The 15271-nt window shown below is 41.3% G+C and overlaps 1 protein-coding gene and 1 long non-coding RNA gene across 8 annotated transcripts in view; one reads left to right on the top strand and one right to left on the bottom strand.

Moving 5' to 3' along the window:
• LOC117346109 overlaps positions 1 to 4050 on the bottom strand; it is a 46860-nt gene extending 42810 nt beyond the window's left edge. The window contains exons 1-3 of the long non-coding RNA XR_004536557.1: positions 3907 to 4050; positions 3348 to 3424; positions 2078 to 2261 (exon numbers count right to left, since the gene is read on the bottom strand). This is a non-coding gene — a long non-coding RNA (uncharacterized LOC117346109). The remainder of the gene's footprint in view (positions 1 to 2077; positions 2262 to 3347; positions 3425 to 3906) is intronic.
• The window catches only part of RALGPS2 (Ral GEF with PH domain and SH3 binding motif 2), a 595760-nt gene continuing 584131 nt past the window's right edge, over positions 3643 to 15271 (top strand). For 2 of the 7 annotated variants that reach the window (XM_033915478.1, XM_033915474.1), the window contains exon 1: positions 3748 to 3931. The gene's annotated coding sequence lies outside the window, so the exon portion shown is untranslated. The other 5 variants (XM_033915479.1, XM_033915473.1, XM_033915477.1 and 2 more) reach the window with 4 other exon arrangements.

Genomic DNA, 15271 nt, shown 5'->3' with positions numbered 1-15271 from the left:
AGTTAAAAAGAAGCTAAAAGGGTCTCTGACAAAGGTCTGAAGTGTAAACCAAGCATGCATATTGTTTTAAAATACCATCGTTGAAGTCTAGACCAGATGTATTCCAAGCATTAAAAAAGGTGGAAAGAAGAGAAAACGAGAGTCGACATAATTAAATTGTGAAGTAAAAGATGATATTACAGCCATGAAAACATTTAAAGAATGGAAAACGGATCCCAATGAAGAAAATAGGAAGAGACATAAGCACTGGCAAGTTACATGCAAAGCATTGATAAAGAAAGCTAAACAAATATATGAAGAACAATTTGCAAAAGAGGCAAAAACTCATAGTAAGAAATTTTTGAGGTACATCAGAAGTAGAAAACCTGTGAGGGGAATCTGTGGGACCACTGGATTAACAAGGAATAAAAAGTGCGCTCAGGGAGGATAAGGCCAAAGTGGAGAGACTAAATTAATTCTTTGCTTTGGTCTTTATGGAAGAAGATGTAAGAAATCTACCTGAAAATGGCTTTGCCGTAAATGTTGAATAGGTAAGGTGACAAGATGCGTCCTTGCCTGATGCCACATTTTATTGGAAACCAATCGGTGTTGTCATATTCAGTTCTCACTGCAGCTCCTTGATTTTTGTTGAGGCTCTTTATCAGATGAGATGTGTGTATGTGTATTCCCATTTGTGCTACAGTTCTCCATAGTTTATCCTGATCCATACAGTCAAAACTTTGCTGTAGTCAATGAAGCAATAAGTATAGGGGCTTTTGGTATTCTTTGCTCTTCTCCAATATCCATTTAACATTGGCAATAATGTCTCTTGTTCCTCAACCTTTTCTGAAACCAGCCTGAACTTCGGGTAGTTCTTACTCAACGTACGACTGTAGCCTTTGTTGTATTATTTTCAACAATATTTTGCTGGTGTGTGGAATTAATGCAATCACTCTGCAGTTGTTATAGTCCTTGGTGTTATCTTTCTTCGGTATAGGTATGAACAGTGATCTTCAATCAGTTGGCCATGTGTTTTCCTTCCAAATCTGTTGACAGTCGAGTGAGGACCATGATAGCACCTTCTGCGCCTTTGATTAATTCAGTCGGAATACCGTTGATACCAGGTGACTTGTTTATAGAAAAAGTTTTAATTGCTATGACTTCTTTTAAAATATCTTGTTCTTCTTCAGCGTCAATTTCCAGTTCAAGTTCCCTCAATGTTATCCTCATTGCCTTTGTTGTATAAATTTTCTGTATATTCTTTCCATCTCTTTTTAATGCTTTCTGTGTCATTCAATATCATTGCCTTGTTCTATGTATCTTGAATTGTTTATGTAAAGACTTTGTAGTTTGTAAGTAAATACTTTCAATAAAATTTTGACTGCTTCATATCTCTATGCAGTAAGGCATTAGAGGGGACAGCAGGGTCTAAAATCTTTGAAGCAGCTTTCTTGGTACAAGAAGATTCTTCTTCTAAATTTGGAGCCAAGGCATTGATCTCTTGAAAATCTAGGTAATCATGGAGTTTGAGGTCACAGATTTTAAGCGCCTTTGAGTTCATCTTCTTATAGTCTGGGCAAGCCTGAATCACGAATTACTCCCTAGACCAGTGTATCACAAACTGTATGCCTCCTGAGATTTCAAGTGTGTCGTGACACAAAGGGGAGGAGAGGCGCTGGCGGGCACCAACGCCTCTCCGGCCCTCTTCCCTTCTGGCACCCTCCACTGGTGTCTCAGGGCCTGTCTGGAAGGCCTTCACGCATGTGTGGATGTCAGTGATGTCCACACACTTCTGGGTGCCTCGAGCTGCGCCATTACCTTTAGTGTGCCGTGGCTCGAGAAAGTTTGCGGGACACTGCCCTAGACAGTAAATGCAGCTGATGCATGGGTCCATGATAGACATGTTATTGCTGCAGAAAGAACGTTTGAAGGCAGGATTCTTGTCTACCTTGGGAAAAATGTTTGAAACAAAATCAAATTCTTGAAAATAAATTATGGTGGGGAGAAAATTTATCTGAAGTACTAGCCAATGGGTGATACCATGGAAAAAATAAATACAATAAATTGGGGGAGGGGGGTGTCATAATACAGTACTTACTATGCAGACAATAGGCGTGAAGGGGGTATGCAAGAGCAGAAAGCTCTTCTAGCTTGTTGCTAGCTGGGTTGGCTCCATCATGCTGCGACATAACCTTCTGTGTAGTTGGTACAGATCCCTTGTCCATGGAGAAAGTGGGGGAACAAATTCCAAACTAGGAGGTGGGGGTGTGACGTCACAGATGCTGAACAAAGGAAGGCAATGAGAGAGAGATAGTATACATTCAAGTTTATTAAAATGTTGATAAAACGCTAATCATGAATTCTAAACGTTTTACAATTTGTATTTAAAAAAAAAAAAAGGGGGAAACATTAAACAGATAAGTACCAACTAAACAATACTTGACAAACATAAAAAGAATAGGAAAGTGGGGAGAACTATAATTTTAAAATCAAAGGAAACATAAAGGTAGGAGAAAGAAATGAAATGATTATGGGATCTGTGAGAGAAGGAGGAAGAGGGAGAGATACTGGACTTGCAGGAAATGGGAGTTGGGAGTAAGAGTAGCGGCAGAAGAAAGAGAGAGATAGAGATCTTTACTGAATTTCTGGTGGGGGAAGCATAAGGAAGAGGGGATATAGAATGATACTGAACAAGTGGGGGAAGGAATAGGGACACAAACAAATGATGATAAATACATCATGAGGGATACCTAACAGTGGGAGGATATGAGCAGGGGCGCAGTGGGAGAGGGGGCAAACAGCCCTGTGTTCCATCTTGGTTGGGGTGTCGACACCTCTCCTCCCTCCCCGTACCGCTTTGGTTCATCGGTGTGAGCAAATTCAACCTGCTGCTTGCCCCAACCTTGACTTCCCTGATGTCACTTCCTGGTCACGAGGTTAACAAGTGACATCAGAAAGAGAGCCATGCAGGCAGCAAGTTGGAGATGTAGCTTATATCAGCAAATAGCCACAGAGGTATGGGAGGGGGAGGAAAAGCGCACATGCGGTGTGGGTTAGGGGAGAAGAGGGCAAGGGGGTGCCTTTGCCAAGGGCGCCTTCCATCCTCACAATGCCACTGAAGGGGCAATGCAAGAGTGATTGCGATACAGAAGCAAGATGAGATGAATGGCAGCCATGGAGAAAGAAGAAATGCCAAATATACCCTGGCCAGAGAGCTAAAAGAAGACAGGGAAAAGTAAAACAAAAACAGAGACTACTACCAACATGATGAAGAAAATTAAATGACCAGATGATTTTTATCTTTGGAACATACATCTTCCAGAGCTAGCTTTAGATATAGCTGGGGGTCCAGCAAAAAAAAGCCTTACCCACTTGGCCTTTTACCCCTTGTAGATATTAGTCTCCAGCTTTGGGATGAGCCCACTCTTTGGCCTCTTCGAAAATCCTATTGACATGCAACAAATATTTTTAAAAGACAAAAAAACAAACAAACCCTTGTATTACAAAAATAAAAACCAAAGATAGTTTCTCTAGTTAGATTATAGCTGAATGACTAGAAAATGCTAGACAAGCCTCTACTGTTGAAACCGCCCCCCCCCCCTCCTTCATCAAACGTGAACGCCGGCAAGCCAGAAATGTTAAATCTCCCCACCCCCATCTTCTCTCAGTCGAGGGTGGTGAACCATCTCTTCATTGACACTTGCAAGTACGCGCGCTCGAGCTTACCACCACTTCACTCCTCCCCCCCGCTCCTCTAGTCACCACCTCTTTGGCCGGTGGGTGTCACGCGCCCCTCCCATCCCCGGAGCGGCCGCAGCTGAAGGAAGAAGGGGAGGGGGGGAAAGACCTGGGGGCGCCGCGCAAGCGAACAGTGGAGCGAGCGAATTCTGAGAGAGAAAATTTGGGAAGGAGCCTGGCCATACCGACCTCGGGGGCGCGGTGGGCGGTTCAGGTTCGTAGCTGGTGTGCGGTGTTGGGGGTTATTTATTTATTTATTTTGTACGGGAGAGGGGACGTGCACTGCAGGTTTCTCCTCCCTTCAGGCCAGCCCTGCGTGTTGTTCCCCCCCCCCCGTCCTCTTCCAGAGTGTGGGGGGGGGGTTCCTGCTATCCGTAAGGGAACGTCGGCTCCGCCCCCTCCTCAGCTACTATTTAAGCGTGCTCATCCGCGGCGGAGGAGGAGGGTGGTTCCTTCTCCCAGGCCTGCGGAGTGTGCCAGTTCCTCTCGAGGGTGGGAGTCAAGGAGGTAGAGCTACAGTCCTGCTTAATAGAGCCCGCCATGCTTTTTCTTCCTTCAATCCGCCCACTGGCTTGGGGGAAATTTGAAAGGGATTTTTTGGGCGGAGGGAGCGTGTGATGGTCAGTCGTCTCTAATGCTTCGTGTTCCCTGTAGGGAGATTGCGTTCCCAAACTAGTTGAAGCCTGTATTCGAGACAGAGAGAAACAATACATATTTATTCTGGTAGAACAAGAAGCAGAGCTTTGATTCAAATGTTAGGTATATTCTGAAATATTCGTCGTTTTCTTAAAACATTATTATTATTTTTTTTGCCTCCCTTTCCGTTATTTCTTGTGAACAAGGTATAAGGCTTTTGATTTTATTATAACTTTTCAGCTTGAATCTCTTAACTAAAAAAAAAAAGGCCAAGGCAAAACTAGATAGTGTAATAGTTGCTCAAACAAGATGAAGGAGAGAGTTTCGAGGAATAGAAAATCTTGATGAGAGTAGTAGGGTACTCGTGCTGAACCTAAAATTGAAAAGAGAGATACTGGACATGCCATTTTATTTTAAAACTTACAGGTAGAAAGTCTTACAGAACTCTGGATGTTATTGTCTAGTGTGGGGACAGTAGGAGTATGAACTGAAGCAGTTCTTTAAAGTTTTGCCTTAAGTTGCTTAGTGCGGATGTTTTTGACCCTTTTTGGATTGTAGCTGCTACTAAGGGGGTGGGGGTTTTATACAGTAGTTCAGTAATATACTATTATGCACCTGATGTGTATAAATTCTGTGATACTCTAAATAATAATAATTATTTTTTTTTTTTTAACCCCTAAAGAAAAATCTAACATTGATACAACCAGTGGGTTTAGTATATTGTTTAATGACTGTCCTGACAATATCACTTGCAAAGCTTCACCTGTAATACTACTATTACTACTACTATTAATTATTTTTATAGCAAGATATTCATACAACTTTGTACAATTTTTTTAATGTGCTGTTTTTAAAACATGCATATCTCAGTTATACAAAGAGATGTATGAACATTTTATTGCCCAGTTTACTCATTTGGTGCAAAAATTTGTGCATAGTTAAGCAAAAGGAAACATATAAAATGACATAATATATTGGGGAGTTTTTCCATATAGCAAACAGGGCAATATATTGGTCAGCTCTTGATCACAGGCACTAAATAGGGGTGTGTGGCTCAAAAATGTTCTTTTTGGTTTCTTTGTTTATGGGAATTTTTCATTTCATTCAGGATTTAAAAAATGTTTTAATTTCAGGAGCAAAATCAGTAGTGTGAAAGAGTGTACATACCCTTTGACACAGGAAAGAAAACAGTTTTTCCAGTGCAGTAGGTGAAGCATTCTAGACAGTAGGGTTATTTCCCTTTAGCTGCATGGTGCAGAAGGAATACACGCTTGGATGCAATTGTGTGTGTGTGTTTGGCGCTCCCCATTTTATTATTTTTAATATGATATAATTTCATCCCCTTTTTGGGTAATTTGGTACTTGGAGCGATTATAAAGCTCTGCCTGCATGAGAATTCACAGACTTTAGTCTGTAGCTGACAGGCTGATCCCACTGGATACTTGTTAGCCAGCTTGCATAGTTTTCTCTGAAGCTTAGGGCCATCCCTGAGGTGGTCTCACCTTTTAATCAGGGGGTCAAGCGCAGGCTGTTAGGCGTCCTTAGGAGGCCTGGCGGTGTCTTGTAGGGTGCTGGCTGCATCATTGTGCCTCCTCCCATTCTGGTGCGCATCTGTTGGTCCACAAGGATGGAGATGTAGTCATTGGAGTTTAACTGGCAGCCCGAAGATCAGCTTTCTAGTAGCATTCCCAGCATTGTAGCAGTGGATATTTTCATCCAGCTTCTATGAGAGAGTTGAAAGCAGACTTCCAGCACTGATCCTGTCAGGTCACAGTGAGTACACAGGCTGAAGCCTGTGAGACACGTCGGGTGAGGTTTGAAAAGTGGGGTTTTGAGTGTTCCTGAAAGTTCCCCTATGTTCCCCCTCCTGAAAAATCCTAAAATTGCCGTTTTGTGAGTTTGGGAAATGTGAAAAATATCTCAATTTTGGTGCTAATTTTGTGACGGTGACCGTCTTGGATTTTTAGCGCAGTCCCAATCCCACCTACATGGCATCTGTCTGTGGTGTTACTCCTTTGGACATGGCCTAGATTCACCTGCTCATTTTGTCTGTGCTGCCTGACCCTGATCTGGGGGTATCCAGTTTCGGATGATTTGCTTACTGATCCCATTTTTACAGGTGCAGAGCTTCCTGGGGCGGGGATCAGGGATTGCGCTGGATCTGTGGATCCCTCTGGGTTTTTGGGAGCCTGGAAATGCTCTCATGAGCCTGCGCCAGTTTGAATTTGCAGCTTTGCCAGACCTTCTTTCTGAATCTTTCCAGGAGTCTTTTTGAACTATCAGCCGGCTCCGTCCACTTCTTCCTCTTGGCTTTGTGGTGTGTGTTTGCTACCTTCCCTGGTACCGTGATATATGTTCAGGTCTTGGGGCTACGCTGGAATTTTATGGCATGGGAGTGTTAGCAATTTTTGGATCAGCCCAGGGTAGATTTTTTGGTGACACAGGTGACAAAATGCATCTTTCTTCCCTATATGTATGGTTTAGGGTTGGAAGCTATGCAGGACTACCATGTGGAGCTGGTCCTCAGGAAGCTCTTTATTTTATTTTATTTTATTTATTTATTGAATTTTAAATACAACAATGTATAATAATAAAACAGTTTTTTAAATACAATAATATTATTTAAAAGACAAACAAACCCAAGGATGCATAACAATAATACAGTATTACAAAGCAAAAAAACCCCACCAGTTGCATATAATCAAAACACAATAGAGTCAATTAGAGTTATTAAAAATTTCACAAAACTTATCTAGAGGGGCCCACGTTCTAGTAAAACTAGAAATATTATTTTGTTTGATTGCTATTATTTCCTCATACTTCCTAATAACGCACAGATGGTTCCACCATTCAGGAACATTAATCTTACCCCTTCTTTTACAAATGTGCGCTAAGCTTTTTAGCGTGTGCTAAATACACGCTAAATGCTAACACGTGCATATTATCCTATGGACGTATTAGTGGTTAGCACACGCGTTGGCTTAGCACGCCTTTGTAAAAGAGGGCCTTAGAGTTATCTTTCCAGTTGCATATAATTTGATGAATGGCTAATGCAATCATGGAATCAAAAATTTTTTAAAATGATGTTGGTAATGAGACCTGGGTTTGAGGAGCGCAATATGATTGATTTATAAGACAAAGGCAACAAATTATTATTCATATGCAATATTGCTTGAATTCTGGGCTAAACTCTCAACCAATAAATTTGCATGTTGAGGCATATGTAAAGAAGATGCAAGAGGGTCAAGACCAACACACATCAGAAGACGAATGTAGTACTCTAGCCATTTTAGCTGGGGTCCAATAAGCTTTATGTAAAGTAAAATAGATGAATTGATATATAGATGCCAACATAGTGGGCCTAGCTGAGTGAGTCCAAAATAATTTCCAATCCATCTGTTAAAGGCGTCTTTAAAATTTAGGCCTCCAAACCATTTATGATCAAAGAGGACATCCTTTTCTCTTATCAACTTCTCGCAATGTTTTATATAGCATTGACGCCTTTTTCTTTTCTAACAATAGGGGTCTTACATACTTAGAGAAGAGGATCCTTATATGTAGATAATAGAGAATTAAGAGGTATTGAAACACTCTGCCAATAAATATCTAATTCAGTACACTCCAGAATATACTCTAATTCTTCTCAAAAACAATCTACCCTTAGTGGTAAAGTGAGAAAGAGCCCAGATATTTTTGAATTGACTTAGTGTTTTTATTTTATATAGAATTTGGGAGTCAAAGATACTACTAAATCACAGAGGGACACGATCCCTTTCCCTAATATCACCATTAATAGCTTTGTAGAATGAAAAAAATATTCTGGGCTGAGGAATTAATTATTTTTAAATTGGTATTAAAAGGATATTTGTCCATGAATGGTAACAAGTGTATGGGATTTGGGAGAACTAATATTTGTTCAAAAGTTACCCATCTAGGGGCATTCCAATTGTCAAAATTTTGATAACCACATTAGTCCCTGAGCCAGCCTAAATGCTAGGTGATACCTTTTAAAGTTCGGAAGGAAGCTCTTTGACACAGCTGCTTTTGGCATTGAATCTGCTTTAGTGGTGTCTTGTGTTGTGTATGCCTGTCGTGCTCAAAAGCATGTTCTGGAAAGTGAGGCAGTGGTTCCCTCTCCTTAACTTTTATTGGGTGGGCACAGTTTATATGCAGGATGCATTGTATGTCCTTATGCAAGCTTGACTTAGGTATTAGAATACAGTGCTCCCCCGCGAGTTTGCGGTCCGCGATACGTGGTCCTGGTCATTCGCGGTATTTTCCGACCGTGAGTGACCGGGCAGCTGGAGCGCTGGCGAGTGAAGGAAATCACTCGCGGTATGCTCCAACCGCCTCTTCCTGTACACGCAGCTCCTGATTGGTGAGGTCCGACTTTAGTACAGGAAGAGGTGGTCAGAGTATACCGCGAGTGATTTCCATCACTCGCCGGCGCTCCGGCTGCCCTCTCCTATCTCCCCTGCTAAAAACCGTATTCGCGGTTTTTCAACATTCACGGGGGTTTCTGGAACGGAACCCCCGCGAATATCGGGGGAGTACTGTACTCCATCTCTGTCTGCAGTGGGCTGCTGTTCGCACTTTCAAGGCTTCTTTGGCTTGCCTTTTCAGGAGCAGTGATTGTTTGACAAACATCTGGATGAATTCATGGATGCTGGAATGGACCGGCGCCCTACAACTTGACCTGATAACAGACTCGGCCCTTCTGGAGTTCTGGTCGTTCTGATCTAATGGCGCCCAGCGCTTCCAACTGCGTGCAAGTGCCATGCAGCAGGTGTTTATTCAGGACTACCAATGATGGTACAATGGTTACGGGCGTTCCTAGCTTTCCTACTCCAGTTTTGCGCCTCCTGCTGAACAGGCACAATGGTGTCCGGTCAAGGGTTGCCCCTCTGCGGATTGGAGGCCATCTTGAAACATTTCTGCTTGCCTAGATGCATGTTACATCCAACCAGTGAGTCTTGGACATTATTTGGTCAAGTTATGAGCTTGGATTTGCTCGACCTCTGACAGATTGGTTTGTGGATTCGGCTTCAGATTGCCCGAACACAGCGCTTAAGATTCCATTCCATTCCATTCCATTTGTGATTTCTATTCCGCCTGTGCCTTGCGGTTCTAAGCGGATTACAGTTAAAAGAGATCAGGACATTACCGAGAGAATTACATTACAACGATTTAAGTAAATTTCATGTTGTGGTATAGAAATACAAGTATAAGATATCTGGATTTATCGATAGAATAACTTGACAGGGTTCAAGTAGTTACAAGGTTCAGTGGGGAAAACAATATAGGCAACTGAAGAAAGATACCTAACTTTGAAGGAATCAGTTAAGTGGATACCTAAGGGAGATGCTTATTTAGAGTTAAATGGATACCTAAGGGAGATGCTTATTTAGGGGTTTGGATATTTTTCGTAAATGAGGTTCAAGGGGATGACTAGTGTGTTATTTGCAGGGGAGAGTGCATGTGCGATTGGGGAGGGGAATATTAAGTAAGGACGTGTTTTTTTGAAAAGAAATGTTTTGATTTCTTTCCGAAACACTTTGATGTCTGTTGTTTTGATCATCAGTTTGGTGATGGTGGGGTCAATTTTCGCTGCCTGAGTTGCTAGAAGGCTGTCGTAAAGTTTCTTACGTCGGGTACCATTATGAGGGGGGAAGGTGAAAAGATTCTGAGTTCTTCTTGATCTGGGTAATCGGTAGCGGCAAAGACGGTTGTTCAGGTAATTGGGGGCCATACCATGGGTTACTTTGAAAAGTAAGCAGTAGAGTTTGAATTGAGTTCTTGCTTTTATCGGAAGCCAGTGAGAGTCTACATTGGCGGGTGTGACGTGGTCAAATTTGCTGAGCAAGTAGATGAGTCTGATAGCTGTGTTCTGAACGGTCTGTAGTTGTTTTATCATAGTATTTGGGCAAGGTAGGTAGAGGCTGTTGCAGTAATCTAAGGAGCTAAGTATGAGGGATTGTACAATGATCTTGAAGTGTTCTTTGGAAAAGAATTTTCTTATTTTTCTTAGGTTTCGCATGGTGAAGAATGTTTAGCACTTACTGGATATTCAAGCTATGGAGCCAGTACCGCCCGACCTCTTGAGCTCAGACAACTTTATTTTATATTTCACCTAAGAAATGGAATGATGCGAAGTAGGAATTCTATGAATTCCTCATTACAAATACAATGGTAGGGTCCTATAATCTTTTGTTGGGCGATAGTAATATTCATTTAGAACAAAATGATAATTTAATACAATTGATTTGTATTCTTTTCTAGTTTCATTGGGATTTTTTAAACCTACACCAGTAAAAATGCACCAGAAGGGCCAACAATTAGATTTGATTACTTATTCTTGTAAAGAGCTGATGAATCCAAAAATTGATTTTAGACAGGCAAGTTGGACTAACTATCTGGTCAGATCATTGTATTTGTAATTTTACACTAGGTTGGCAGGAGAGATCATCCCAATGGAACCTCTTTAAAGATAGGACAGAGAAGATAGTGATTTCTACTAATATGTCCCCCCTGAAAATTCTTAAACTGTATATTGTAATTTTTGATGTATTTTTTGTAATTCGCGACATTTTCCTAACAGGTCCTCTCGGAAATTTCTTAGCGAACTGTACATGTTATATTTTCGCATGGGCGGAAAAGTGGCAGATGAAGTTCAACATAGAAAAATGCAAAGTGATGCACCGGGGTAGGAAAAACAAGGAACAAGAGTATAAAATGTTAGGTGTAACATTGGGCAAAAGCGAACAAGAAAGGGACCTGGGGGCTCAATGTGCGGTGGCGGCAAAGAAGGCAAACAGGATGTTGGGCATGATAAAGAAGGGAATCACGAGTAGATCGGCGGACGTCATTTTGCTGCTTTACAGAGCAATGGTCAGACCACACTTGGAATTCTGTATCCAACACTGGTCTCCATACCTAAAGAAGGATATAACCCTACTGAAGAGAGTACAGAGGCGAGCCACGAAACTAGTAAAAGGAATGGATAATTTGAGCTATAAAGAGCGCCTCAAAAAACTGGGACTGTTCACCCTCGAAAAGAGGAGACTGCGAGGGGATATGATAGAGACTTTTAAAATACTAAATGGATTTGACAAAATAAGAGCAAGAGGCACCGTTATTCACATTGTCAAATGTGACACGAACAAGACGTATGAGGAGAGACTGGAAGCCCTGAATATGTATACCCTAGAGGAAAGGAGAGACAGGGGAGATATGATTCAGACGTTCAAATACTTAAAGGGTATTAACGTAGAACAAAATCTTTTCCAGAGAAAGGAAAATGGTAAAACCAGAGGACATAATTTGAGGTTGAGGGGTGGTAGATTCAGGGGCAATGTTAGGAAATTCTACTTTACGGAGAGGGTAGTGGATGCCTGGAATGCGCTCCCGAGAGAGGTGGTGGAGAGTAAAACTGTGACTGAGTTCAAAGAAGCGTGGGATGAACACAGAAGATTTAGAATCAGAAAATAATATTAAATATTGAACTAAGGCCAGTTACTGGGCAGACTTGCACGGTCTGTGTCTGTGTATGGCCGTTTGGTGGAGGATGGGCAGGGGAGGGCTTCAATGGCTGGGAGGGTGTAGATGGGCTGGAGTAAGTCTTAACAGAGATTTCGGCAGGTGGAACCCAAGCATAGTACCGGGTAAAGCTTTGGATTCTTGCCCAGAAATAGCTAAGAAGAAAAAAAAAAATAAAATAAAATTTTAAATTGAATCAGGTTGGGCAGACTGGATGGACCATTTGGGTCTTTATCTGCCGTCATCTACTATGTTACTATGGACTCAAACTGAGGGGCGGCAGGTCAAGGACGAATGTCAGGAAGTTCTGTTTCGCAGAGCGAGTGGTGGATGCTTGGAATGCTCTCCCGGAGGAGGTTGTGACGGAGACTACCATTTTGGGATTCAAACGCAAGTTGGATGCCTACCTTCTTGCAAAACACATTGAGGGATACGGGTAAAAATTTAACATTCTTCATGATCATCAGTCTGGGTTTAAACAAGGATTTAGTGCGGAAACCGTAATGGCTTCTGTGATTGATCACATCTATGGTCTATTTAGTCAAGGCACTAGTGCGTTAATTCTTCAGCTAGACCTCAGTAGCGCCTTTGACTTGGTAGACCATGAGATTGTATTGGGGTGTTTAGATGCCATGGGAATATCTGGAAAGGTTTGGGATTGGTTCAAAGGTTTCTTGAAAAAAAGATCATATCAAGTATTTACTAATGGTCAATATTCAAACTCCTGGATTAACATTTGTAGGGTATCACAAGGTTCCCCATTATCACCTTCTCTGTTTAACATTTATGTTGCTCCTTTGCGGACTTAGTCTAAATCTGATACTGTATTTCACATCTATGCAGATGATATCACCATTCTGATGCTAGTTACTTCCATTACTACAGAGCTACAAAATTAGATTACTTACATCTTAAATCAGATTGAACAATGGACAATTAATTTCAAGTTGAAATTAAACACTGAAAAAACTAGATTTTTTCTTGCGAGTCCAAATGATAAAATCACTGACAAGACTCTTAATCTAAGAGGCCTTGAATACCCTATAATCGCTTCTCTAAAAGTTATGGGAATTACATTAGATCGCCATCTAACCTTCGTGGAACAAACTGATATACTTGTAAAGAAATGTTTTTTTTGCATTATGGAAATTGCGAACCACCAAAAAATATTTTGACCCAATTGCATTTAGATTGCTAGTGCAGGCGTTAATTCTTTTCCATTCTAGATTATTGTAATATAATCTATCTGGGATCCTATAAAACAATACTTGGAAGAATGAGACTAATCCAAAATACAGCAGTTCGCTTAATCATTGGGTTGATAAAACAAGAACATGTCAGCCCTTATTACCAGCAACTGCATTGGCTACCTGTTGAAGCTAGAATACTTTTCAAATTTGCTTGCATTTGTTATAAACTGTTGTCTGGATTAACTCCAGGTTGCCTTATCTCTCATTTTGAATTGTATATAGACTGATTAAGTTACTCGTACTATATTATTTATATTTCCGAATCAAAAAAATTGCTGATATTAGAAATTTTTTGATAGGGCCTTGGCCTTTCAAGCAGGTAAAGCTCAATCTTGGTTAGGTAATTTGATTCACCAAACTAAATCAGGAAATTAGTGAAGACTTACTTGTTCAATAAAATTTTAAGAACTATGCAATTATATTTGTCTGATGTCGGAGGCAGGATCACAGCAGAGGGAAGACGGCTCCTGAGGCCTATGCCAACATGCAAGGATCGCTAAAGTACCGGCGATCCTCTCTGCAGGCTGCTCTCTGCTGGAATTAGGTAAATGGATGCGCGGGAGGCCAGGGGGGAAGCCGGACACCACAGCATTTCCCGACTGACCCTCCCCCCTCGCCCTCTAAAGCAGGAGCAGCAGCGGCCGGCCAGCAAGAGGAAGCGCTGCTGATCCTGCTTTAGGGGGCAAGGGGGGAGGGTCAGTCAATGAATCGGAAGACCGTTTTTTTTTTGTTTTTGTTTTTGTTTTTAATTGATTCGAATCGATTCACCCGAAATGAATTGGTGAATCAATTCGAATTGTGAATCGTGCAGCACTAGTGTCTCCCCTGTTCACCTAAAGATCTAGCACTACTGGACACTGCCGACTTAAATATTTATTTAAATCTCTGGTTACATTGCTGCAGCAGTTGATGGTATAGGAGAGATGGAGGCAGGGGAGGCACAGATGTTAGAGGGGGATAGGAAATGCAGGCGCAGTTGGGGAGCGGGCTGATGAAGGGAGAAGCAGGACAGAAGGTATACCTTACTAATGTATTAGAACTGCTTTGAATGTGTAAATATTCGTGTCAAAAGTGAACTGGTCAATATAATACTATATTTCATTGATTCTACGAGTGGCCACTGAAAAGTTCTTGGCAAAACCAACAAAGTTGGGAAGTCTCCATTGAGGGCTATACATTTAGGGGTCCTTTTACTAAATATTAGCACGTCCATTATATTCTATAGACACGTTAGTGTTTAGCGTGCTAAATCGGCTAGCGCACCTTAGTAAAAGAGGGAGTTAGTCCAGTGATTTTCCACTTTTTCATTCCATCGGAAAAATATAGAATGAAAAAGCAGAAAATTGCTGGCCTAAGAGTATAGCCCTCTATGGAGACTGCCCCAACTTTGTTGGTTCGGCTAATAACTTTTCAGCGGCCCCTCGTAAGACACTAGTGAACTTAAACTGAACCTACTTTTCACAGATGTTAAAACTGGCAAAAAGGTGTGTCTTAGTATCAAGGTCCAATATTTCAAATCATGTGGCCTAATTCCTTATTCTTGTGCAACAGGACTGGTAGTCATGACCAGTGAGTAAACCCTCATTTATTTATTTATAACCCGCCTATCTTCAAGTCTAGGCGAGGAACAATAAACACAAGGGTTGTAGAGAGCCCATTGTTTTGTTTTCATGCTCCACTTTCCATCACTCTGGGATGAGCTCCACCTCCCCCCAGTCTTATTCTCTAGAAGCGAGGATTATCTGGTCGGAAGTAGATTAAAACTTTTCAAACCTTGCTTCCAATGTAAATCATTGTATTTCCAAGCTTCAGAATTGGGAACTGTCTGTTCAAATGAAACTAAATGACGCTAAAACTAAACTTTTATGGATAGGGCCAAATCTGGATCATCTTCCTCCCATGATAATACTAACCTCAGGAATTAACATTACAGATCAAATTCCCTTCTAAAGTTTTAGGAATTCTCTTAGATTCCTCACTTACGTTTAAAGGTAAAATAAATTCTCTGGTTAAGAAATGATTTTTCAGTCTGCATATGTTGAAGAGGATTAAAGCATTTTTCCATCACCAACATTTTACAGTCTTGGTACAGTCTGTTATTTTAGCTCGGTTAGATTACTGCAGTGCAATCT

This window comes from Geotrypetes seraphini, chromosome 12 (assembly GCF_902459505.1).
Source record: "Geotrypetes seraphini chromosome 12, aGeoSer1.1, whole genome shotgun sequence".
NCBI lineage: Eukaryota > Metazoa > Chordata > Amphibia > Gymnophiona > Dermophiidae > Geotrypetes > Geotrypetes seraphini.
This window is presented reverse-complemented; position numbering and strand designations above follow the sequence as displayed.